The sequence below is a fragment of the Salmo trutta genome, unplaced genomic scaffold (genome assembly GCF_901001165.1).
Source record: "Salmo trutta unplaced genomic scaffold, fSalTru1.1, whole genome shotgun sequence".
Classification (NCBI taxonomy): domain Eukaryota; kingdom Metazoa; phylum Chordata; class Actinopteri; order Salmoniformes; family Salmonidae; genus Salmo; species Salmo trutta.
The window spans coordinates 2,738-29,964 of NW_021822358.1; the positions used below are offsets into that span (position 1 = coordinate 2,738).

At 44.8% G+C, this 27,227-nt stretch overlaps 1 long non-coding RNA gene across 1 annotated transcript; it reads left to right on the plus strand.

The window, feature by feature from the left end:
- Positions 1 to 27,193, plus strand: LOC115181951 (uncharacterized). The gene is made up of 3 exons (XR_003873573.1): positions 1 to 128; positions 6,344 to 6,462; positions 27,072 to 27,193. It is a non-coding gene; the product is annotated as an uncharacterized LOC115181951 (long non-coding RNA).
- Positions 27,194 to 27,227: the final 34 nt, after the last annotated feature.

A 27,227-nucleotide genomic window follows, 5' to 3' on the forward strand; every position in this document is an offset into this window, starting at 1 on the left:
GTCTGCTGGTGAAGAGAGAATCTGATGCTGTAGCAGGAGCACAATAACGGAGAATCTACCGCAACTTAACTACAACCACGGATATTTTGCTCACGCAGTACCGGACGGACAGAGACGGCACTATACCGGTAATGACATTACTATACATTTTAACCGGATACTTTTTCTACTCTGTTGATGTCAAACCCGATTGGAAGGAATATTGTCTGGTATTTTGTGAATATTTGTGTTGGGTCTTTTTTTTGTTTTTTTGGCGTGTCAAGAAGACGAGGGTTTTCCTGAATTCTCCTTGACCACATCACCCGAAGTCAGAATGACAGCAAACTGGGATAAACATTGTTTTCTGTTTTGTAAAGCCAGTCATGCTGCATAGCCGACACGACATGTTATAGGTTTATTACGTGTTTGGTATAACCTTTCTTGGCGCGCGTTATATTGTAAAATTGCAACTTAGCAGTGTGCGCAACATTGTAAAGGGTTGCTTCGCTAATTGATCTTGCAGTCTGTAGAATTTCATTTACGACATTGCTATGCTTCTTCCGAGTATGTTGACTTTACGGAAAGCATTTGTCAAACCGTGAAGCCTGATACTTCATCAAATTACCTTCCCGGCAAAACATGTTTAGGTAGGAGAGGGTAGTATATTGTTTTGGGGCAAGGTAATTCGTCATGTATGTCAACTACCTATTATGTCAAATAAACTAGCGCCATAGAGATCCTATTACATTACTAGAGCGGTTATGTTGGTAATCAGTTTATAATAGCAATAAGGCACCTCAGGGGTTTGTGGTATATGGCCAATATATCATGGCTAAGTGCTGTATCCAGGCACTCCGCATTGCGTCGTGCTTAAGAACATGCCCTTAGCTGTGCTATATTGGCCATATACCCCCCCCCCCCCCCCCCCCACCTTATTGCTTAATTATACCATGTGGTTGTAAAGACAACAGATACATATGTATCAGAAGTGAACAACAAACCCTACTCTGATGTAACATCTATACAGTACTATCTCTCTGGTACAGCAGGAAGTCAGACATTACCGTGACTGGAGTTGGAGAACCTTTGTATAACACAGTAATATATATATATATATATATATGTATATATATATATGTAACAGGGTTGGTTATGTTTCCACTTGCCTCTAAAGAAATGTGTATTTAATGTTCAAGCATTCTTATTGGTTGGTTCAACTCTGATGACAATAAGGTGTGTTGTGATTGGCCCCCGCTTGCAGATAGGGGGAGATCGCGAACGTCAGGTCTTCCCAGTATGAAAATGGGATGCAAGGGATTTTGCCATCGACAGCCATCAATATCGTTAAGCCCTGCACAACTAACGTGCTGTTTCCTATTGAACAACAGATAATAAATGATGCTCAACTGGGACCACTGGCTGGTGTGATTTATTAGGAGAAAACACAACACAAGGAGAGTACGATCAACATCTGTTACATATATACTCATCCTATATTACGCTGAAGGGAAGAAGACCCCAAGGATAACATTACTATCTCGCTGGTACAGCAAGGTAGTCAGACATTACATGTACACTACCGTTCAAACGTTTGGTGTCACTTAGTTTGGGGTCATTGTTTTTGAAAGAAAAGCAAAACATTTTTGTCCATTAAAATAACATCAAATTGATCAGAAATACAGTGTAGACGTTATTAATGTTGTAAATGACTATTGTAGCTGGAAACGGGAGATTTGTTATGGAATATCTACATAGGTGTACAGAGGCCCATTATCAGCAACCATCACTCCTGTGTTCCAATGGCACGTTGTGTTAGCTAATCCAAGTTTATTGTTTTAAAAGGCTAATTGATCATTAGAAAACCCTTTAGCAATTATGTTAGCACAGCTGAAAACTGTTGTCCTGATTAAAGAAGCAATAAAACTGGCCTTCTTTAGACTAGTTGAGTATCTGGAGCATCAGCATTTCTGGGTTTGATTACAGGCTCAAAATGGCCAGTAACAAATACTTTCTTCTGAAACCGTGTCTATTCTTGTTCTGAGAAATGAAGGCTCTTCCATGCGAGAAATTGCCAAAAAACTGAAGATCTGGTACAACGCTGTGTACTACTCCCTTCACAGAACAGCGTAAACTGGCTCTAACCAGAATAGAAAGAGGAGTGGGAGGCCCCGGTGCACAACTGAGCAAGAGGTCAAGTACATTAGAGTGTCTAGTTTGAGAAACAGATGCCTCACAAGTCCTCAACTGGCAGCTTCATTAAATAGTACCCGCAAAACACCAGTCTCAACGTCAACAGCAAAGAGGCAACTCCAGGATGCTGGCCTTCTAGGCAGAGTTGCAAAGAAAAAGCCATATCTCAGACTGGCCAATAAAAAAGAAAACGAATAATATAGATCGCTACGAATAATATAGATGCGAACTCTCTTGGTAGATAGTGTGGTCTACAGCTTATCATGAGGTACTCTACCTCAGGCATGCAATACCTCGACACTTCTTTAAGACATCGCGCACCAGCTGTTATTGACACCCCCTCCCCTCGCCTTACCAGACGTAGCGTCTCTGTCCTGCCGATGCACTGAAAACCCAGCCAGCTCTATATTATCCGTGTCGTCGTTCTTCCACGTCTCAGTGAAACATAAGATATTACAGTTTTTAATGTCTCGTTGGTAGGAAAGTCCATTTTTTTTCTCCCAGTGATCTCACGTTGGCCAATTGAACGGATGGTAAAGGCGGTTTACTCACTCACCGACAAAATTCTCACAAGGCACCCAGACCTCCGCCTCCTTGTAATTTCGTCTTTTCTTCACGCGGATGACAGGGATTTGGGCCTTGTCTTGACAAAGCAGTATATCCTTCGCTTCGGACTCATTAAAGAAAATATCTTTGTCCAGTTCGAGGTGAGTAATCGCTGTTCTGATGTCCAGAAGCTCTTTTCGGTCATAAGAGACGGTAGCAGCAACATTACGTACAAAATAAGTTACAAACAATGCGAAAAAACAAACAAAATAGCACAGTTGGCTAGGAGCCCGTAAAACGGCAGCCATCCCCCCCGGCACCATTATTTGGTTTAAACGATTTAACTTAAAATTAAAATATGCTATTTATTTATGCAATTCATCCTTTACAGTTGTCCATGCACTGGTGCTTTGGTTTAGGAATACAGCCAATAATTTCACCTGTGACCTGATTGGTTGTAACGATCGTCGTATGAAAGGGACCAAGGCGCAGCGGGTTGAGTGCTCATTTTAACTTTTAATTTAGAACACTGAAAACACAAAACAAGAAAACACACAGCAATGCACAAACAACTTCCCACAAAGGGACAGGTGAAAACAGGCTACCTAAGTATGACTCTCAATCAGCAACAACGATGTACAGCTGTTCCTGATTGAGAGCCATACCAGGCCAACAAAGAAATACACAACATAGACTGAGCATAGAAATACAAAACAAGAACATTACCCAAAAACCCCGAAACACATAAATCAAACACCCCTCTTACATAAATACATATCCCATTAAACCCCGAACCACATAAAACAAATACCCCCTGCCACGTCCTGACCAAACTACAATAACAAATAACCCCTTTACTGGTCAGAACGTGACATTGGTTATATTATTATCTTTTTGGTTTCTACTTTGTCAAAAGAAGCTTTAACTGGACTTTATGAATTACTATAGATCTATTACTAATCAAATCTACAAATGAAGTTGATCAAATGGATTAATCTGTAATGTTTGTATTGTAAGGGAAACTAAAATAGGCTACAGGCCTATGTTTCTTCTAAGACTTTGTAGAATTATACAAAAACATATCCTTGACTCTATCTAAACATAACTATTGTTATAATTTTTTATTTATTTAAATACTTCCATAAATATATCTTTTATATCTAGTAATCCACCTGTACTCTATTCAATCTAGGAATCCATCTGTACTCTATTCAATCTAGTAATCCAACTGTACTCTATTCAATCTAGTAATCCACCTGTACTCTATTCAATCTAGTAATCCACCTGTACTCTATTCAATCTAGTAATCCACCTGTACTCTATTCAATCTAGTAATCCACCTGTACTCTATTCAATCTAGTAATCCATCTGTACTCTATTCAATCTAGTAATCCACCTGTACTCTATTCAATCTAGGAATCCATCTGTACTCTATTCAATCTAGGAATCCACCTGTACTCTATTAAATCTAGTAATCCATCTGTACTCTATTCAATCTAGTAATCCACCTGTACTCTATTCAATCTAGTAATCCACCTGTACTCTATTCAATCTAGTAATCCACCTGTACTCTATTCAATCTGGTAATCCACCTGTACTCTATTCAATCTAGTAATCCACCTGTACTCTATTCAATCTAGTAATCCATCTGTACTCTATTCAATCTAGTAATCCACCTGTACTCTATTCAATCTAGTAATCCATCTGTACTCTATTCAATCTAGTAATCCACCTGTACTCTATTCAATCTAGTAATCCATCTGTACTCTATTCAATCTAGTAATCCACCTGTACTCTATTCAATCTAGTAATCCATCTGTACTCTATTAAATCTAGTAATCCACCTGTACTCTATTAAATGTCAAAATTGGGATTCTTGAGGTCAATTTGCAGTGTACAAATTATTTATAACTACAGAGCATTTGGAAAGTATTCAAACCCCTTGACTTTTTCCAAATTTTGTTACGTTACGGCCTTATTCTAAAATTGATTAAAATGTTTTTTTTTCTTCTTTTTCTCATCTATATACACACAATACCACACAATGACAAAGCAAAAACTGTTTTTTGAAATGTTTGCATATTTACTAGAAATAAAAAACTATATATATAACATTTACATACGTAAGTATTCAGATCCTTTACTCAGTACTTTGTTGAAGCACCTTTGGCAGCGATTACAGCCTCAATTCTTCTTGGGTATGACGCTACAAGCTTGACACACCTGAATTTGGGAGTATCTCCCATTCTTCTATGCAGATCCTCTCAAACTGTTAGGTTGTATGTGGACTGTTACTGCACAGCTATTTTCAGGTCTCTCCAGAGATGTTCGATTAGGTTCAAATCCAGGCTCTGGCTGGGCCACTCAAGGACATTCAGAGATTAGTCCCGAAGCCACTCCTGCGTTGTCTTGGCTGTGTGCTTAGCGTCATTGTCCTGTTGGAAGGTGAACCTTCGCCTCAGTCTGAGGTCCTGAGCGCTCTGGAGCGGGTTTTCAGCAAGGATCTCTCTGTTCTTTGCTCCGTTCATCTTTCCCTCAATCCTGACTAGTCTCCTAGTCCCTGCTGCTGAAAAACATCCCCACAGCATGATGCTGCCACCACCATGCTTCACCATAGGGATGGTGCCAAGTTTCCTCCAGATGTGACGTTTGGCATTCAGGCCAAAGAGTTCAATTTTAGTTTCATCAGACCAGAGAATTTTGTTTCTCATGGTCTGAGAGTCTTTAGGTGTCTTTTGGAAAACTCCAAGTGGGCTGTCATGTGCCTTTTACTGAGGAGTGGCTTCCGTCTGGCCACTCTACCATAAAGGCCTATTGGTGGAGTGCTGTAGAGATGGTTGTCCTTCTGGAAGGTTCTCCCATCTCAACAGAGGCACTCTTGAGCTCTGTCAGAGTGACCATCGGGTTCTTGGTCACCTCCCTGACCAAGGCCCTTCTCCCCGATTGCTCAGTTTGGCCGGACGGCCAGCTCTAGGAAGAGTCTTGGTGGTTCTAAACTTCTTCCATTTAAGAATGATGGAGGCCACTGTGTTCTTGGGGACCTTCAATGCTGCAGACATTTTTTGATACCCTTCCCCAGATCTGTGCCTCGACACAATCCTGTCTCTGAGCTCTACGGACAATTCCTTCGACCTCGTGGCTTGGTTTTTGCTCTGACATGCACTATCAACTGTGGGACCTTATATAGACAGCTGTGTGCCTTTCCAAATCATGTCCAATCAATTGAATTTACCACAAGTGGACTCCAATCAAGTTGTAGAAACGTCAAGGATGATCAATGGAAACGCTATTTTTATTTCTAGTATTACTATCTTATTATTTATGTCAGCTTTGTTACTTTATAACTGCATTGTTGTGAAAGGGTTCGTAACTAAGTATTTCACGGTAAAGTCTATACTTGTTGTATTCGGCGCATGTGACAAATAACATTTGATTTGATTTAGTAGTAAGTGATAGTGGCTCTGAGCTCCCACTGCTCTCACTGGTTTAGGAATGGTGGGTGGCTCTATAAATCCTCTCCTCACACACAAACTCTCTCTCCTCTCTCTCTCTCTCTTCTTTCTTTCTCTCTCTTTCTTTCTTCTCTTCTTTCTTTCTTTCTTTCTTTCTTTCTCTCTTTCTCTTCCAGTGTGATTGGCCATGATGACTGAATCAGGAGCGGACTCTGAGCCCAAGGAGAAAGGAGGGAAGGCAGTTGACCACTTCCCAGCCGCCGCTGGACACAGTACACCAGCCAGAAATAACCAGGTGAGCCTTCCACGTGCTGTATTCAGCTACAGTACAGTTTGACTTGTGCCCAATGGGGAAGCTCGGAATTTCTGGGTTGACAACTTTTCAGACATAATATATAGTGGTTCCTCCTTTAAAAGTTGTGTGCGGGACTTAGAGGTACCCAGCATCACTGCTTCATTGCTCCAGACCACCACAAGGGGGAGTTAGAGGTACCCAGCATCACTGCTTCATTGCTCCAGACCACCACAAGGGGGAGTTAGAGCACTCATTCTGCATTTGGGTCCCAAGGTTTTTATATGACCAATCATATCGAGTGGTTCCAATGACAAATTTGACGAGAGCCACCCATCCTTGGTGACTTCAGCAAAGATGGCTGACAAAATATTACGAGGAAGCAAATGTATGTAGTTATAACGTTATAATGAGTCAAGCAAAAAAATGTACAATTGAGAGGAATATTTTAGTTAATATGGAGACAAATGATTGTGGATATTTGCAGGGAGCAGGTTTAGAACCCTCAACATTCTAGCCCGAAGTCCAGCACGTTATCGACTGTGCCCAAATGTATTAATTGGGGTTGGGGCCGATTGTGGCTAAAAACACTTTATCAATTGGAATCTTTAACGTGAAAAGGAGAAAAAGGTATTGTTATTAGTTTTTCACAAGCGTAACAGGATGGGCTATTAGCTGAACAATAGACGATTCAACCTTTACTAAAGGATTGTCTAATAGCCGAGCTACAGTTGAAGTGGGAAGTGGGAAGTTTACATACACCTTAGCCAAATATATTTAAACTCAGTTTTTCACAATTCCTGACATTTAATCCTAGTAAAAATTCCCTGTCTGTCACGTCCTGACCAGTATTAGGGATTATTTGTTATTGTAGTTTGGTCAGGACGTGGCAGAGGGTATTTGTTTTATGTGGTTCGGGGTGGTTGGTTGTGTTTGATTTGTTAGTTCTGGGTTTTGGGTATTTTCTAGGTTTGTATTTCTACTTTCTGTCTAGTTTAGTTTTCTATGTTTAGGTTTGGGTGTTGGACTCTCAATTGGAGGCAGGTGTTTCTGGTTGCCTCTGATTGAGAGTCCTATATATAGGGATGTGTTTGGGTTTGTGAGTTGTGGGAGATTAATTGCTGTGTATAGCTTTGTGCCTTACAAGCCTGTTTGTCGTCGTCGTGTTTTTCCTGTGAACGTGTTTTGTTTTCGGTTTACCTTCTTTTCCATAATAAAAAGAAGATGAGTACACAATACCCCGCTGCGTATTGGTCCACTTTCTCTGACGATGATTTCTCTATATCTTCAGACGAAGAAGAGTGTGACACTGTCTTAGGTCAGTTAGGATCACCACTGTATTTTAAGAATGTGAAATGTCAGAATAACAGTAGAGAGAATGATTTATTTCAGCTTTTATTTCTTTCATCACATTCATCACATTCCCAGTGGGTCAGAAGTTTTCCATACACTCAATTACAGTGAGGGGGGAAAAAAGTATTTGATCCCCTGCTGATTTTGTACGTTTGCCCACTGACAAAGAAATGATCAGTCTATAATTTTAATGGTAGGTTTATTTGAACAGTGAGAGACAGAATAACAACAAAAAAAACCAGAAAAACGCATGTCAAAATGTTATAAATTGATTTGCATTTTAATGAGGGAAATAAGTATTTGACCCCCTCTCAATCAGAAGGATTTCTGGCTCCCAGGTGTCTTTTATACAGGGAACGAGCTGAGATTAGGAGCACACTCTTAAAGGGAGTGCTCCTAATCTCAGTTTGTTACCTGTATAAAAGACACCTGTCCACAGAAGCAATCAATCAATCATATTCCAAACTCCAAAAAGTATGATCTTTGTCCCTATGTGCAGTTGCAAACCGTAGTCTGGCTTTTTTATGGCTGTTTTGGAGCAGTGGCGTCTTCCTTGCTGAGCGGCCTTTCAGGTTATGTTGATATAGGACTCGTTTTACTGTGGATATAGATACTTTTGTACTTGTTTCAAATTATGTCAATTGACTCAAATGATGTCAATTAGCCTATCAGAAGCTTCTAAAGCTTTGACATCATTTTCTGGAGTTTTCCAAGCTGTTTAAAGGCACAGTCAACTTAGTGTATAACTTCTGACACACTGGAATTGTGATACTGTGAATTATAAGTGAAATAATCTGTCTGTAAACAATTGTTGGAAAAATGACTTGTGTCATAGACAAAGTAGATGTCCTAACCGACTTGCCAAAACTATAGTTTGTTAACAAGAAATTTGTGGAGTGGTTGAAAAACGAGTTTTAAAATGACTCCAACCTAAGTGTATGTAATCCCTCCCCTCCCCAACTTGAGCTAGGTGTGAACCTCCCACCTCTCCAATTTGCAACAAATCCTTTTCAGGACTATCTAGAAAAAGCAGAGGAGATGCGCAATAGGTTTCTAATTAGCGTCTATTCTCCACAATGTGTGGATGAAGCTCTTAATTTGGCATTGGGGAAAAACACGAGATGAACTGCTACAACAAAGACCTGCTAAAGCTAAAGAACACTCTGTAATGTTCACAACCACATATACTTTGAACTCGCGAAAAGTTAAGAAACCACTGGCCTGTTTTATTTACGCAATAAATTGGTCCATGCCAGCCACAAAAGAAAATCAGAGTGTTTTTGGATTTTCATCCTCCGGATGTTATTTCCTCATATGTATATTATGTTGTAAATCTGGACATGAATTACTCTGGCATTTTCCTTACACTGTGCCCAATGATTTATGAAAACTTTCTTGGTAGGTCGATGTCCTCATTGTGGTTTTACAGACGTGTTTAATACGTTTTATGTACAGTCGAGAGAGAGAGAGAGAGAGATAATACAGTCATGGCCAAAAGTTTGAGAATGACACAAATATTAATTTTCACAAAGTCTGCTGCCTCAGTTTGTATGATGGCAATTTGCATATACTCCAGAATGTTATGAAGAGTGATCAGATGAATTGCAATTACTTGCAAAGTCCCTCTTTGCCATGCAAATGAACCGAATCCCCCAAAAACATTTCCACTGCATTTCAGCCCTGCCACAAAAGGACCAGCTGACATGTCAGTGATTCTCTCGTTAACACAGATGTGAGTGTTGACGAGGACAAGGCTGGAGATCGCTCTGTCATGCTGATTGAGTTCGAATAACAGACTGGAAGCTTCAAAAGGAGGGTGGTGCTTGGAATCATTGTTCTTCCTCTGTCAACAATGGCTACCTGCAAGGAAACACGTGCCGTCATCATTGCTTTGCACAAAGAGGGCTTCACAGGCAAGGGTATTGCTGCCAGTAAGATTGCACCTAAATCAATCATTTTATCAGATCATCAAGAACTTCAGGGAGAGCGGTTCAATTGTTGTGAAGAAGGCTTCAGGGCGCCCAAGAAAGTCCAGCAAGCGCCAGGACCGTCTCCTAAAGTTGATTCAGCTACGGATCGGGGCACCACCAGTACAGAGCTTGCTCAGGAATGGCAGCAGGCAGGTGTGAGTGCATCTGCACGCACAGTGAGGCGAAGACTTTTGGAGGATGGCCTGGTGTCAAGAAGGGCATCAAAGAAGCCACTTCTCTCCAGGAAAAACATCAGGGACAGACTGATATTCTGCAAAAGGTACAGGGATTGGACCGCTGAGGACTGGGGTAAAGTCAGAAGACAAGGTGAGCGCTACCATCAGTCCTGTGTCATGCCAACAGTAAAGTATCCTGAGACCAAGAATGGGCTGCTATCATTCAGGATATGGCCCAGAAGTTAATTGACAGCATGCCAGGGCGGATTGCAGAGGTCTTGAAAAAGAAGGGTCAATACTGCAAATATTGACTCTTTGCATCAACTTCATGTAATTGTCAATAAAAGCCTTTGACAATTATGAAATGCTTGTAATTATACTTCCGTATTCCATAGTAACATCTGACAAAAATATCTAAAGACACTGAAGCAGCAAACTTTGTGGATATTAATATTTGTGTCATTATCAAAACTTTTGGCCACGACTGTACACACTTTATTTTAATATTTATGAAATGCATATTGTTATATTTGGTAGCACTTATTTGTTTTTCGCCGCCAACCCCTTTCGATGCGTGGAACGGATGTGGGTGTGGCTAGGTCTACATAAGGGTGCTAATTTAAAAAACTCACAAAAGCTCTGATGAAGGCCTTGAGACCGATATGTAAAGCTCTGAGGAAGGCCGTGAGGCCGATACGTAAAGCTCTGAGGAAGACCGTGAGGCCGATACGTAAAGCTCTGAGGAAGGCCGTGAGGCCGATACGTAAAGCTCTGACAAAGGCCTTGAATCCGATATGTAAAGCTCTGACGAAGGCCTTGAGGCCGATACGTAAAGCTCTGAGGAAGGCCGTGAGGCCGTTACGTAAAGCTCTGACAAAGGCCTTGAATCCGATATGTAAAGCTCTGACGAAGGCCTTGAGGCCGATACGTAAAGCTCTGACGAAGGCCGTGAGGCCGTTACGTAAAGCTCTGACAAAGGCCTTGAATCCGATATGTAAAGCTCTGACGAAGGCCTTGAGGCCGATACGTAAAGCTCTGACGAAGGCCGTGAGGCCGATACGTAAAGCTCTGACGAAGGCCGTGAGGCCGATACGTAAAGCTCTGAGGAAGGCCATGAGGCCGATACGTAAAGCTCTGACGAAGGCCGTGAGGCCGATACGTAAAGCTCTGACGAAGGCCGTGAGGCCGATACGTAAAGCTCTGAGGAAGGCCGTGAGGCCGATACGTAAAGCTCTGATGAAGGCCGTGAGGCCGATACGTAAAGCTCTGACGAAGGCCGTGAGGTCGATACGTAAAGCTCTGATGAAGGCCGTGAGGCCGATACGTAAAGCTCTGAGGAAGGCCGTGAGGCCGATACGTAAAGCTCTGACGAAGGCCGATACGTAAAGCTCTGACGAAGGCCGTGAGGCCGATACGTAAAGCTCTGATGAAGGCCGTGAGGCCGATACGTAAAGCTCTGACGAAGGCCGTGAGGCCGATACGTAAAGCTCTGACGAAGGCCGATACGTAAAGCTCTGACGAAGGCCGTGAGGCCGATACGTAAAGCTCTGATGAAGGCCGTGAGGCCGATACGTAAAGCTCTGACGAAGGCCGTGAGGCCGATACGTAAAGCTCTGACGAAGGCCGTGAGGCCGATACGTAAAGCTCTGACGAAGGCCGGGAGGCCGATACGTAAAGCTCCGACGAAGGCCGTGAGGCCGATACGTAAAGCTCTGAGGAAGACCGTGAGGTCGATACGTAAAGCTCTGACGAAGGCCGGGAGGCCGATACGTAAAGCTCTGACGAAGGCCGTGAGGTCGATACGTAAAGCTCTGACGAAGGCCGGGAGGCCGATACGTAAAGCTCCGACGAAGGCCGTGAGGCCGATACGTAAAGCTCTGAGGAAGGCCGTGAGGCCGATACGTAAAGCTCTGAGGAATACCTGGGATAGGATAAAGTAATCCTTCTAACCCCCCCCCCCCTAAAAGATTTAGATGCACTATTGTAAAGTGGTTGTTCCACTGGATATCATAAGGTGAATGCACCAATTTGTAAGTCGCTCTGGATAAGAGCGTCTGCTAAATGACTTAAATGTAAATGTAAATGTAAAGCTCTGAGGAAGGCCATGAGGCCGATACGTAAAGCTCCGACGAAGGCCGTGAGGCCGATACGTAAAGCTCTGAGGAAGGCCATGAGGCCGATACGTAAAGCTCTGAGGAAGGCCGTGAGGCCGATACGTAAAGCTCCGACGAAGGCCATGAGGCCGATACGTAAAGCTCTGACGAAGGCCGTGAGGCCGATACGTAAAGCTCCGACGAAGGCCGTGAGGCCGATACGTAAAGCTCTGAGGAAGGCCGTGAGGCCGATACGTAAAGCTCTGAGGAAGGCCGTGAGGCCGATACGTAAAGCTCCGACGAAGGCCGTGAGTCCGATACGTAAAGCTCTGAGGAAGGCCGTGAGGCCGATACGTAAAGCTCCGACGAAGGCCGTGAGGCCGATACGTAAAGCTCTGAGGAGGGCCGTGAGGCCGATACGTAAAGCTCTGAGGAAGGCCGTGAGGCCGATACGTAAAGCTCTGAGGAAGGCCGTGAGGCCGACACATAAAGATCAGTGATACGATCAAGAGCAGTGTGCGGGTTTCTTATCCTTTTTCCTCATCGTATCCGGCTGTTGCCAGGCACCTGCAAAAAAGATAGCTCAGATGTGCGAGTGCCTTTTGAATTTTGAATTTGACTTTACAAACAACAATTCATGAATTGGAGTCTTTTTCTTCGGAGCCTTAAAATAACTTAACTGTCTGAGGTTATAACTGTCTATGAGGCTTAACAGCCTAGTAGAAGTAGGATTTTTTTATTAGGCCTACTTACAATTGCAACTGGTCAAAACTGTAGCATCCTACAAAAACACAATCATTTTAAGAAAAAAAAGTGTGCACGTTCGACCTAAAACAATATAACTAAAAAGAAAGTGCACATTTGTAATTCCCAAACTCTAAAAGTAATTGGAAAGGTAGATAGAAATTATATGTGACATTGTGGTTACAATAAAGAATGTAGTCCATCATGCAAATTATTCCTATTAGCAGGACAATAGACTTTTTAATAAACCGGCTACTGTTGTGAAAATCCCTCAACTTGCAATGTATTCGATGCTTAATAAGTAATCTAAAGTGTTACATTTCTAACTCAAAACAGCAGTACAGTATTTCTTCATCAACATCTTTATGTTTTCGTTAATAAAATAAAATAACGAGAAAAAGGACATTCAAATGCGGATGTTTATATTTCACTCAATCTCCATATGGGTATTGGTTAGACTAGAATTAGAAAATTAGCGTGCAGAAATGTTATGCTCTTAGTGTAACCTTTATTTAACTAGGCAAGTCAGCTATGAACAAATTCTTATTTACAAGGACAGCCTACTCCTTCCTTGTACATAGCCCAGGACTGTACTGCTGACCGTAATTTTCCGTTCCAGCAAATACCAGTCAAAAGTTTGGACACACCTGCTCATTCCAGGATTTTTCTATATTTTTACTATTTTCTACATTGTAGAATAATAGTGAAGACATCACAACTATGAAATAACACATATGGAATCAGTTAAGAACAAATTCATATTTACAAGGACAGCCTACTCCTTCCTCCCCAACAGGGATTTGAACCCTGATCTCCCGTGTGCCCCGCATTCTGTAGTACAGACATGGCCTGCGCTCCCTTATGTAAGGAATTAGGCACTTTCCCATGTTTACTACTGTATGTATTGTAGATGGCACAGTAGCCTAATAAATAAATAAACACATTTTAGTTAATAAAATAATGATAAAAAATACTCTTTCAAAATGCAGATGTTGATTTAGTTATGGTTCCATAATGAATTACTATGGGAATAAATATTACTGATTTACATAAATATTGGAACAAAGTTGTCTAATGAAGGCAAACCATTCAGAATCCTCCAATCCTGTAGCCTACTCCCGACCGTCACGTTGTACAGCGCCATATTTTCCATTCCATCCTAACGGAAACCCTGAGGGTTTCGTTTTGTCGCTTTTTCTCTGAATAGAAACGCCATAATATTAATCAAATTAATTAAGCCAAATTTCTTAACAAATTATATGGGATTGATTTTATTACAAAAAAAAGGTTTTGAATTCTCTGGTAATTCCATTACGAAATACTATCAAATGCTTCTCAAAGATGCCCTCTGGTGGTCAAACTAGCAATAACTTGCAGTAACAGAAGAAATGGCTGACAATTAAATGACGTACCACAGAATGCCGCAGCTGCATGCAGGGTGTACCGCAGTATGACACCACTTTTAAAAGAGGAATCACTGTATATTATATTGGATTGAGATCTTCAATTTATAACATTGGTGGTTTGAGAACTGACTCACGTTGGGCTGGCAGACTACAGATTGTCTGTTTCTCTGTGGTGTCTGAGTTTGGTCTGGCAGTCTACAGATTGCCTGTTTCTCTGTGGTGTCTGAGTTTGGGCTGGCAGTCTACAGATTGCCTGTTTCTCTGTGGTGTCTGAGTTTGGCCTGGCAGACTACAGATTGCCTGTTTCTCTGTGGTGTCTGAGTTTGGCCTGGCAGACTGCAGATTGCCTGTTTCTCTGTGGTGTCTGAGTTTGGGCTGGCAGTCTACAGATTGTCTGTTTCTCTGTGGTGTCTGAGTTTGGGCTGGCAGTCTACAGATTGCCTGTTTCTCTGTGGTGTCTGAGTTTGGCCTGGCAGACTACAGATTGCCTGTTTCTCTGTGGTGTCTGAGTTTGGCCTGGCAGACTGCAGATTGCCTGTTTCTCTGTGGTGTCTGAGTTTGGCCTGGCAGACTACAGATTGTCTGTTTCTCTAGAAGCTAAAGCTTATGTTATCTTCAGTACGTGCTTGTCGACAGAGGTCGCCCTGAGCCAGATGAACTCATCTGTAGGCTAAATCCTCCTCTCCTCAGCTTCCAAGACAGGCAAGAGTAGTGTAGACCAGTGGTTCTCAAACCTCTTGTCGGGGACCAACAACGTTTCCACCCCCAACCGGTCTATTCCAGAGCCTCCACACCTGATTCAACTAGTCAACTAACCGTCAAGCCCTTGACTAGGTTAACCAGGTGAGGTAGTTCAGAGCTGTAGCGCAGAGTTGTGAAATGTCTGCGGTTTGAAAACCAACTGCAATAGAAAGAGGAGGAGGTCCACCACTAAGGCTTCATCTTTAAGGCCACCCTATTCCCTACATAGTGCACTACTTTTGACCAGAGCCTTATGGGGCCTGTAGTGCACTATGTAGGGAATAGGGTTCCCTTTAGGACATGGAATCCTAAGTCATAGGAGGGGAATTTTTCTCCGGGACTCACAGGTCAGGACAATAAAGAGGTCAGCGCTGATCTAAGCTCAGTTTTGTGTTTCTGAGCCGAATTGTTAAGGTTGTGATTTTTGAAAGAGTAACCTGATCCTAGATCTGTTCTCAGATGAGGTAGTTTAGTTTAACTATCCCTGCATGTTGGGAATTAGACCTAGCTGCGTAGCCATGCACACTCTTGACTGATTCTCACCTACAGACGACTCTTGTGTAGAAGTCTGAACACCTTTCAGCTTAATTAACAAACAAAAAAAACATTGCAATTGTGTATTAATTCCAGAGTTGTTGGGTAGCAAGCTGCTCACAGAGGAATCTGACTATTCTCTGTAAAGTCCTAAACCTTTTCAGGTTAAGGAAAAAGGTATTAAGCTGTGGTCGTCGTTATGAGTAAATTTGTGTGGGTGGAGTAGGTACAGCTTTAGCAATGCTCTTCTATCCAGAACTAGCATACAGGGAGTAGTCTCTTCTGCAGGGCTTGTACTTTAGCTGCAGTGCTGCTTTCACACACACACACACACACACACACACACACACACACACACACACACACACACACACACACACACACACACACACACACACACACACACACAGACAGACAGACAGACAGACAGACAGACAGACAGACACACACACACACACAGAGACAGACACACACACACACACAGAGACAGACACACACACACACAGAGACAGACACACACACACACACATACACACACACACACACAGAGACAGACACACACACACACAGAGACAGAGACACACACACACACACACACAGACAGACAGACACACACACACACACACACAGAGACAGACACACACACAGAGACAGACACACACAGAGACACACAGACACACACACACACAGACACACACACACAGACACACACACACACGGAGATAGACACACACTCACAGAGACAGGGTTGGTAGCTGCAGTACCTCTTTGTTCTCGACATGAACGTAGCTCCCTTGTCATCTTCTGGCGACGTGAATAAGATTAAACCATAACAGGGAAATTGTATGAATATTGAATTATGTTGTTTGATAGAAGAGTGGAAATAGAGCATGAAATTATGATGATTTATGAATTATGTTTAGGTTTTAGGAAGAAGACTGAGGGGAGGAAAGAGGGAGAGAGAGAGGGGGGGAGACAGAGATTGGGAGAGGAGACAAAGAGGGGGAGAAGGGACAGAGAGGGGGAGAGACAGAGATGGGGAGAAACAGAGAGGAGGAGAAGAGACAGAGTGGAGGAGAAGAGACAGAGTGGAGGAGAAGAGACAGAGTGGAGGAGAAGAGACAGAGAGGGGTGAGAAGAGACAGAGAGGGGAGAGAAGAGACAGAGAGGGGAGAGAAGAGACAGAGAGGAGGAGAGACAAAGAGGAGGAGAGACAGAGAGGGGGAGGAGAGACAGAGAGGGGGGAGAAGAGACTGAGAGGAGAAGAGACAGAGAGGGGAGAGAAGAGACAGAGAGGAGGAGAGACAAAGAGGAGGAGAGACAGAGAGGGGGAGGAGAGACAGAGAGGGGGGAGAAGAGACAGAGAGGGGAGAGAAGAGACAGAGAGGGGAGAGAAGAGACAGAGAGGAGGAGAGACAAAGAGGAGGAGAGACAGAGAGGGGGAGGAGAGACAGAGAGGGGGGAGAAGAGACTGAGAGGAGAAGAGACTGAGAGGAGGAGAGACTGAGGGGGGAAGAGACAGAGGGGGGGAGAAGAGACAGAGAGGGGGGAGAAGAGACAGAGAGGGGGAGAAGAGACAGAGGGAGAAGAGACAGAGGGAGAAGAGACAGAGAGAGGGAGAAGAGACAGAGGGAGAAGAGACAGAGAGGGGGGAGACGAGACAGAGAGAGGGAGAAGAGACAGAGAGAGGCAGAAGAGACAGAGGGAGAAGAGACAGAGAGGGGAGACGAGACAAAGAGGGGAGAAGAGACAGAGAGAGGGAGAAGAGACAGAGAGGGGGGGAGAAGAGACAGAGAGAGGGAGAAGAGACAGAGAGAGGGAGAAGAGACAGAGGGAGAAGAGACAGAGAGGGGGGAGACGAGACAAAGAGGGGGAGAAGAGACAGAGAGAGGGAGAAGAGACAGAGAGGGGGGAGACGAGACAAAGAGGGGGGAAGAGACAGAGAGAGGGAGAAGAGAGAGAGGGGGGAGAAGAGACAAAGAGAGGGAGAAGAGACAGAGAGAGGGAGAAGAGACAGAGGGAGAAGAGACAGAGAGGGGGGAGACGAGACAAAGAGGGGGAGAAGAGACAGAGAGAGGGAGAAGAGACAGAGAGGGGGGGAGACGAGACAAAGAGGGGGGAAGAGACAGAGAGGGGGGGAAGAGACAGAGAGGAGCAGAAGCGACAGAGGGGAGAGAGATAGAGAGGAGGAGAAGAGACAGAGAGGAGCAGAAGCGACAGAGGGGAGAGAGATAGAGAGGAGGAGAAGAGACAGAGAGGAGGAGAGATAGAGAGGGAGGAGAAGAAACTGACACACAAATAACCTCTCACTCAACATCAACAAAAGAAATTGAGATGATTGTGGACTTCAGGAAACAGCAGAGGGAGAAACCCCCTATCCACATCGACGGGACAGCAGTGGAGAAGGTGGAATGCTTGAAGTACCTTGGGGGTACACATCACGGACATAACTGAAATGGTCCACCCACACAGACAGTGTGGTGAAGAAGTCGCATCACCGGGCGCAAACTACCTGCCCTCCAGGACACCTACAGCACCCGATGTCACAGGAAGGCCAAAAAGATCATCAAGGACAACAACCACCCGAGCCACTGCCTGTTCACCCCGCTATCATCCAGAAGGCGAGGTCAGTACAGGTGCATCAAAGCTGGGACCGAGAGACTGAAAAACAGCTTCTATCTCAAGGCCATCAGACTGTTAAACAGCCATCACTAACATTGAGAGGCTGCTGCTTATATACAGACTAGAAATCACTGTCCACTTTAATAAATGGAACACTAGTCACTTTAATAATGTTTACATATCTTGCATTACTCATCTCATATGTATATACTGTATTATATTCTATTCTACTGTATCTTAGTCTATGTATTACTCATCTCATATGTATATACTGTATTCTACACTATTCTACTGTATCTTAGTCTATGTATTACTCATCTCATATGTATATACTGTATTCTATACTACTGTGTCTTAGTCTATGCTGCTCTGACATCGCTCATCCATATACACTACCGTTCAAAAGTTTGGGGTCACTTAGAAATGTCCTTGTTTTCCATGAAAAACATACATGAAATGAGTTGCAAAATGAATAGGACATATAGTCAAGATGTTGACACGGTTATAAATAATGATTTTTAATTGAAATAATAATTGTGTCCTTCAAACTTTGCTTTCGTCAAAGAATCCTCCATTTGCAGCAATTACAGCCTTGCAGACCTTTGGCATTCTAGATGTGAATTTGTTGAGGTAATCTGAAGAGATTTCACCCCACGCTTCCTGAAGCACCTCCCACAAGTTGGATTGGCTTGATGGGCACTTCTTACGTACCATACGGTCAAGCTGCTCCCACAACAGCTCAATAGGGTTGAGATCCGGTGACTGTGCTGGCCACTCCATTATAGACAGAATACATTGCCAAAATGGAGTGATCGCCTTCCTTCTTTAAGATCCCTTTTACCCTGTACAAATCTCCCACTTTACCACCACCATCACATTGCCTCCACCATGCTTGACAGATGGCGTCAAGCAGTCCTGCAGCATCTTTTAAGTTTTTCTGTGTCTCACGAATGTTCTTCTTTGTGATCCAAACACCTCAAACGTAGATTTGTCTGTCCATAACATGTTTTTCTAAATCTTCCTCTGTCCAGTGTCTGTTCTTTTGCCCATCTTAATCTTTTCTTTTTATTGTCCAGTCTGAGATACGGCTTTTTCTTTGCAACTCTGCCTAGAAGGCCAGCATCCCGGAGTCTACTGTCATGACGTTACCCTCTTTGGGCACTGCAAGCACCATCCCCCGACCTCTATACTTCTGACACCAGGCTCTGTAAGAGCGGTCGTAAATTTCTACGAGGAGACCCTCTCCTCATGGCCCCAGTATAGAGAGAACAAAGGAGTTATTCCACCTCACAGAACTGGAGAACCGAACGACATTCAGGTTCTGGAGAAGGTATAAAAGATCAGTGAAGAATCCATCTATGAACTGGTCCGTTTGGTACAATTTTGTGAAACTCATGAGAGACAATATGGCCACATTACCATAATCATGTTTATACAATAGCCTCAGCTATGAGACTTACATCTAAATGGTTGTATAAAATGAATGAATAAGGATGGAACTGTTTGTGAAATTGTGTAATGTGATTTTGGACTGTTTAATGAAGGAAACTCCAATTCCCTTTGGAGTCTTAACTAAATCAGAGGACCGCCCATGAGCACAGTTATGGTCTTCCGTCATGGGACAGACCCTTTTCTGCTCTTCCGAATAAAACCCCCACCTAGGTTTTCTATCCCCAGACCTCAATTACGAGATGGCTAAAGGTTGGAGACCAGCTTACCTCGATAACGAAAGGGCCAAGGTTTGACCATGCATTTCTCTTGATTAACTTTTAACCATACCATGTGGTTAAACTCTTAGACTATCGATACCGACGGAATAAGAACAAGTCTTTGATATTAATTACTAGTCTGCAGCTAGGAATTCGGTATCATTGAACGCGAAGACCGACAACCGCCGAAACATCTGTCCTATAACGACATTAATGAATGTCACTCTGAACTACCCATTCTAACCACGACAGAGGGAGAGAGAGAGGACAAACTCTCCAACAGAAACAAACTTTTCAACAGAGATCCCGACGACACACCGAGTGTAAATATATATATTGATTGCAATTGTTCCCGAATGAGTGAGCGTTCATGTGCAAAGGATTAGCATTTCAATTGTTATAATTATCAACACGACACTGTTATGGGAACAATTTAATGAAGCTGCCAGTTGAGGACTTGTGAGGTGTCTGTTTCTCAAACTAGACACTCTAATGTACGTGTCCTCTTGCTCAGTTGTGCACCGGGGGCCTCCCACTCCTCTTTCTATTCTGGTTAGAGCCAGTTTGCGCTGTTTTGTGAAGGGAGTAGTACACAGCGTTGTACAAGATCACCAGTTTCTTGGCAATTTCTCGCATGGAATAGCCTTCATTTCTCAGAATAAGAAAAGACTGATGAGTTTCAGTAGAAAGTTCTTTGTTTCTGGCCATTTTTAGCCTTAATCGAACCCACAGACGCTGATGCTCAAGATACTCAATTAGTCTAAAGAAGGCCAGTTTTATTGCTTCTTTAATCAGAACAACAGATTTCAGCAGTGCTAACATAATTGCTAAAGGGTTTTCTAATGATCAATTAGGCTTTTCAAATTATAAACTTGGATTAGCAAACACAACGTGCCATTGGAACACAGGAGTGATGGTTGCTGATAATAGGCCTCTGTACGCCTATGTAGATATTCCATAAAAAAATCTGTCGATTCCAGCTACAATAGTCATTTACAACATTAACAATGTCTACACTGTATTTCTGATCAATTTGATGTTATTTTAATGGACAAAAAAAAAAAAGTGCTTTTATTTTTAAAACAAAGACATTTCTAAGTGACCCTAAACTTTTGAACAACAGTGTCTATTCTTAAATCATCAGTTATTACTTTGACTTCTGTGTATTGGGTATGTGTTGTGAAACATTTAGATATTACTGCACTGTCGGAGCTAGAAACACAAGCATTTCACTACACCCACAATAACATCTGCTAAATATGTGTATGTCACCAATACAATTTGATTTGATTTGACACACACACACACACTCACAGACGTACCGACACACACACACTCACACATACACACACACACACACACACTTTATTTCTGGCACAATCATGTCTGTAAGTCACTCAAATTACCTTTGTCATCTGTAGGTCACATTTCTATTGAGCTGAGGAAGGATGGAGGAAGGATGGAGAGGAAGGATGGAGAGGAAGGATGGAGAGGAAGGATGGAGAGGAAGGATGGAGAGGAAGGATGGAGAGAAAGGATGGAGAGGAAGGATGGAGAGGAAGGATGGAGGAAGGATGGAGGAAGGATGGAGAGGAAGGATGGAGGAAGGATGGAGAGGAAGGATGGAGAGGAAGGATGGAGGAAGGATGGAGGAAGGATGGAGAGGAAGGATGGAGGAAGGATGGAGGAAGGATGGAGAGGAAGGATGGAGAGGAAGGATGGAGAGGAAGGATGGAGGAAGGATGGAGAGGAAGGATGGAGAGGAAGGATGGAGAGGAAGGATGGAGGAAGGATGGAGAGGAAGGATGGAGAGGAAGGAGTTAAATGGTTTTTGAACATTGAGATTCACTCACAGCATTTCAAAAGTGAGGAAAGCCAAAATGTCTTGCAGGCCAAAGTACCTTCTTTTTTTTTTCATCTCACAAAGCCACCTAGAAGTCAAAGTACTTTGTTGTCAGTGAGGTGGAAAATTATATTTTTCTTCTGGGGACAAAATGGAGGAACAGCTTTCACAGTACAAACCGCCTGGCTTTTAAGTCTATAAGTACCCGCTACAGAACGTTGATAATGTTGTCTCCTTTAGTATACGCATCAGATGCATATATCAACCTGCAAGGTGCGTAAACATAAGCACCAAGGCTTGATAAATAGCGCATAGTCCTGTAACAGCTTGTTTTGTAATAAAAGTCAAACGTAAAAGAGAAAATGGTATCAACCCACAAGGCACACAGTCAAATATATTAACAATGAGCGCCAACGATGATAAATAAACAACACAAACTCATCATTACCCTTTTTGTCTTTCTAAATTAAATTCAACCTTTTCACCCTCCTTATCGTTTAGTTAGGCCTCATTTCAATTAAATTGTGAAGTAAGGTGCAACAATTATCACCCATTCATCCATTTGTCATTCATTCAGTGAGGGGAGAGAGATACGTTAGAGCCTGGCTGGGTACCAACGTCCTACAGCACATTGTCTTGGAGCCTGGCTGGGTACCAACGTCCTACAGGACATTGTCTTGGAGCCTGGCTGGGTATCAACGTCCTACAGCACATTGTCTTGGAGCCTGGCTGGGTACCAACGTCCTACAGCACATTGTCTTGGAGCCTGGCTGGGTACCAACGTTCTACAGGACATTGTCTTGGAGCCTGGCTGGGTACCAGCCTCCTACAGCACATTGTCTTGGAGCCTGGCTGGGTACCAACATCCTGCAACACATTGTCTTGGAGCCTGGCTGGGTACCAGCGTCCTACAGCACATTGTCTTGGAGCCTGGCTGGGTACCAACGTTCTACAGCACATTGTCTTGGAACCTGGCTGGGTACCAACGTCCTACAGCACATTGTCTTGGAGCCTGGCTGGGTACCAACGTCCTACAGCACATTGTCTTGGAGCCTGGCTGGGTAACAACGTCCTACAGCACATTGTCTTGGTGCCTGGCTGGGTACCAACATCCTACAGCACATTGTCTTGGAGCCTGGCTGGGTACCAACATCCTACAGGATGTCGTCTTGGAGCCTGGCTGGGTACCAACGTCCTACAGCACATTGTCTTGGAGCCTGGCTGGGTACCAACGTCCTACAGGACATTGTCTTGGAGCCTGGCTGGGTACCAACCTCCTACAGTACATTGTCTTGGAGCCTGGCTGGGTACCAGCCTCCTACAGGACATTGTCTTGGAGCCTGGCTGGGTACCAACGTCCTACAGCACATTGTCTTGGAGCCTGGCTGGGTACCAACATTCTACAGGACATTGTCTTGGAGCCTGGCTGGGTACCAGCGTCCTACAGCACATTGTCTTGGAGCCTGGCTGGGTACCAACGTTCTACAGCACATTGTCTTGGAGCCTGGCTGGGTACCAACGTCCTACAGCACATTGTCTTGGAGCCTGGCTGGGTACCAACGTCCTACAGCACATTGTCTTGGAGCCTGGCTGGGTACCAATGTCCTACAGCACATTGTCTTGGAGCCTGGCTGGGTACCAACATCCTACAGCACATTGTCTTGGAGCCTGGCTGGGTACCAACATCCTACAGCACATTGTCTTGGAGCCTGGCTGGGTACCAACATCCTACAGCACATTGTCTTGGAGCCTGGCTGGGTACCAACATCCTACAGGACATTGTCTTGGCGCCTGGCTGGGTACCAACGTTCTACAGGACATTGTCTTGGAGCCTGGCTGGGTACCAACGTCCTACAGCACATTGTCTTGGAGCCTGGCTGGGTAACAACGTCCTACAGCACATTGTCTTGGTGCCTGGCTGGGTACCAACATCCTACAGCACATTGTCTTGGAGCCTGGCTGGGTACCAACATCCTACAGGATGTCGTCTTGGAGCCTGGCTGGGTACCAACGTCCTACAGCACATTGTCTTGGAGCCTGGCTGGGTACCAACGTTCTACAGCACATTGTCTTGGAGCCTGGCTGGGTACCAACGTTCTACAGGACATTGTCTTGGAGCCTGGCTGGGTACCAGCGTCCTACAGCACATTGTCTTGGAGCCTGGCTGGGTACCAACGTCCTACAGCACATTGTCTTGGAGCCTGGCTGGGTACCAACATCCTACAGCACATTGTCTTGGAGCCTGGCTGGGTACCAACATCCTACAGCACATTGTCTTGGAGCCTGGCTGGGTACCAACGTCCTACAGCACATTGTCTTGGAGCCTGGCTGGGTACCAACATCCTACAGGATGTCGTCTTGGAGCCTGGCTGGGTACCAACATCCTACAGCACATTGTCTTGGAGCCTGGCTGGGTACCAACGTCCTACAGCACATTGTCTTGGAGCCTGGCTGGGTACCAACGTCCTACAGCACATTGTCTTGGAGCCTGGCTGGGTACCAACGTCCTACAGTACATTGTCTTGGAGCCTGGCTGGGTACCAACGTTCTACAGCACATTGTCTTGGAGCCTGGCTGGGTACCAACGTCCTACAGCACATTGTCTTGGAGCCTGGCTGGGTACCAACATCCTACAGCACATTTTCTTGGAGCCTGGCTGGGTACCAACGTTCTACAGCACATTGTCTTGGAGCCTGGCTGGGTAACAACATCCTACAGCACATTGTCTTGGAGCCTGGCTGGGTACCAACGTCCTACAGCACATTGTCTTGGAGCCTGGCTGGGTAACAACATCCTACAGCACATTGTCTTGGAGCCTGGCTGGGTACCAACGTTCTACAGCACATTGTCTTGGAGCCTGGCTGGGTACCAACGTCCTACAGCACATTGTCTTGGAGCCTGGCTGGGTACCAACGTCCTACAGCACATTGTCTTGGAGCCTGGCTGGGTACCAACGTCCTACAGCACATTGTCTTGGAGCCTGGCTGGGTACCAACTTCCTACAGCACATTGTCTTGGAGCCTGGCTGGGTACCAACATCCTACAGCACATTGTCTCGGAGCCTGGCTGGGTACCAACATCCTACAGCACATTGTCTTGGAGCCTGGCTGGGTACCAACATCCTACAGGACATTGTCTTGGCGCCTGGCTGGGTACCAACGTTCTACAGGACATTGTCTTGGAGCCTGGCTGGGTACCAACGTCCTACAGCACATTGTCTTGGAGCCTGGCTGGGTAACAACGTCCTACAGCACATTGTCTTGGTGCCTGGCTGGGTACCAACATACTACAGCACATTGTCTTGGAGCCTGGCTGGGTACCAACATCCTACAGGATGTCGTCTTGGAGCCTGGCTGGGTACCAACGTCCTACAGCACATTGTCTTGGAGCCTGGCTGGGTACCAACGTTCTACAGCACATTGTCTTGGAGCCTGGCTGGGTACCAACGTTCTACAGGACATTGTCTTGGAGCCTGGCTGGGTACCAGCGTCCTACAGCACATTGTCTTGGAGCCTGGCTGCGTACCAACGTCCTACAGCACATTGTCTTGGAGCCTGGCTGGGTACCAACATCCTACAGCACATTGTCTTGGAGCCTGGCTGGGTACCAACATCCTACAGGATGTCGTCTTGGAGCCTGGCTGGGTACCAACGTCCTACAGCACATTGTCTTGGAGCCTGGCTGGGTACCAACATCCTACAGCACATTGTCTTGGAGCCTGGCTGGGTACCAACATCCTACAGCACATTGTCTTGGAGCCTGGCTGGGTACCAACATCCTACAGCACATTGTCTTGGAGCCTGGCTGGGTACCAACATCCTACAGGATGTCGTCTTGGAGCCTGGCTGGGTACCAACGTCCTACAGCACATTGTCTTGGAGCCTGGCTGGGTACCAACATCCTACAGCACATTGTCTTGGAGCCTGGCTGGGTACCAACATCCTACAGCACATTGTCTTGGAGCCTGGCTGGGTACCAACGTCCTACAGCACATTGTCTTGGAGCCTGGCTGGGTACCAACATCCTACAGGATGTCGTCTTGGAGCCTGGCTGGGTACCAACATCCTACAGCACATTGTCTTGGAGCCTGGCTGGGTACCAACGTCCTACAGCACATTGTCTTGGAGCCTGGCTGGGTACCAACGTCCTACAGCACATTGTCTTGGAGCCTGGCTGGGTAACAACATCCTACAGCACATTGTCTTGGAGCCTGGCTGGGTACCAACGTCCTACAGCACATTGTCTTGGCGCCTGGCTGGGTACCAACGTTCTACAGGACATTGTCTTGGAGCCTGGCTGGGTACCAACGTCCTACAGCACATTGTCTTGGAGCCTGGCTGGGTAACAACGTCCTACAGCACATTGTCTTGGAGCCTGGCTGGGTACCAACATCCTACAGGATGTCGTCTTGGAGCCTGGCTGGGTACCAACGTCCTACAGCACATTGTCTTGGAGCCTGGCTGGGTACCAACGTCCTACAGCACATTGTCTTGGAGCCTGGCTGGGTACCAACGTTCTACAGCACATTGTCTTGGAGCCTGGCTGGGTACCAACGTCTTACAGCACATTGTCTTGGAGCCTGGCTGGGTACCAACGTCCACATTGTCTTGGAGCCTGGCTGGGTACCAACGTCCTACAGCACCTTGTCTTGGAGCCTGGCTGGGTACCAACGTCTTACAGCACATTGTCTTGGAGCCTGGCTGGGTACCAACGTCCTACAGCACATTGTCTTGGAGCCTGGCTGGGTACCAACGTCCTACAGTACATTGTCTTGGAGCCTGGCTGGGTACCAACGTCCCACAGCACATTGTCTTGGAGCCTGGCTGGGTACCAACGTCCTACAGCACATTGTCTTGGAGCCTGGCTGGGTACCAACGTCCTACAGAACATTGTCTTGGCGCATTAAGTTCGAAATAGGTGTGAAAATTACTGGTAAAAAGACTCTAAATACTTTTCTGTTTTCAAAATTCTGACAAATGAGTGGTGTAAAATATAACATTTAGGAAAGTCAGGAAAAAGGAGCAGGGCATTTCCTTTTTTAGGGGGGGGTGGAATTTTTTTTATTTACAAAATCAAGCGTCAGTGGCCGTTGGCCTATGGCGGTTCTAGACTCTGTGGTCATGGGAACCAATCTGTTACTGGGATGTATCGCTTCTCTATGTAGTCATGACGATGGGACCAATCTCTTAACTGTATGACCAGTAACGATGTGATAACCGTTATAGTTAAGTGCACGTCCAAAAATCTGTTTGACACCCATGCCCTATTGTCTTCTATCGTTTAACCGCTGTGCTATTCTGTTTCCCTTCCGACATCCCAACAGCACAACCCATACTAAACAAACACGTATTAGAAAAATGTCTCCCTAATCAAGTATCAATCGCTAAACATCCTTTGTCCTTTCTATTTCCCCTGATGTAGTTTGAGGACTTTTCATCTACCAGATCATCAACCAGTCGCCTGTCAATCAAGTCTCCGCTGAGGGGAGTCAAGAAGCTGAAGAACATGCAGTGTAAAATCACACTGCTAGATGGCTCTGACTACACCACGACGGTGGATGTGAGTACAGGGGGATGG